This window comes from Mus caroli, chromosome 10 (genome assembly GCF_900094665.2).
Source record: "Mus caroli chromosome 10, CAROLI_EIJ_v1.1, whole genome shotgun sequence".
Lineage (NCBI taxonomy): Eukaryota > Metazoa > Chordata > Mammalia > Rodentia > Muridae > Mus > Mus caroli.
In genome coordinates, this window is record NC_034579.1 from 112,068,814 (window position 1) to 112,069,450 (window position 637).

Sequence of the window (637 nt, forward strand, 5' to 3'; positions counted from 1 at the left end):
AAAAAAAAAAAAAAAAAAAAACTAGGGGTACATTTCCTGATTCACATCTGTACTTTAGTTAAGCTCCATCCCTTTGAGAATATATGTATGCTTCGGCACGTCTTTTGAAAATGTCATTTTTATCCTTTCCCTTTGATGTCTCAATAAATCCATAGCTGCAATACTCTTGGTTTGGTAGATATAGATTAATACATTATATTCTTATGAGCAACCAGTGAAGCAGTAAAAATTGCTAGTCTTCCATTTCAACTGAAAGCCTTCCTTGGAACAAGTTGTTAGAACATGTTCAGAGATGTCTATCACAGGAACATATAATAGGATAAATTGACTGTGGGAGAGGAAGGCGGGAATTAGTCACTCAGAAGTTGGTGGTAGAGAGCCAAAGGTAACCTCCACACCGCGTTGGCAGCTACAAGATAAACTGGCACGCCGACTCAGTCGGGGGGTGGGGGACCACTTTCTTTATAATGGAGCCATGAATTTTTTTATCTGTTTGGATAATAAAGCTACCAAAAGAAGAAAAATTGAATTTTAAGTAAGATACAATATATGAGGAAAATTTAAAGCTTCTTTATTGGTGGTATGTCCCTTTGACATTAATTTCATGACAGAGAAAACCACAGTCAGTTTAATTAGA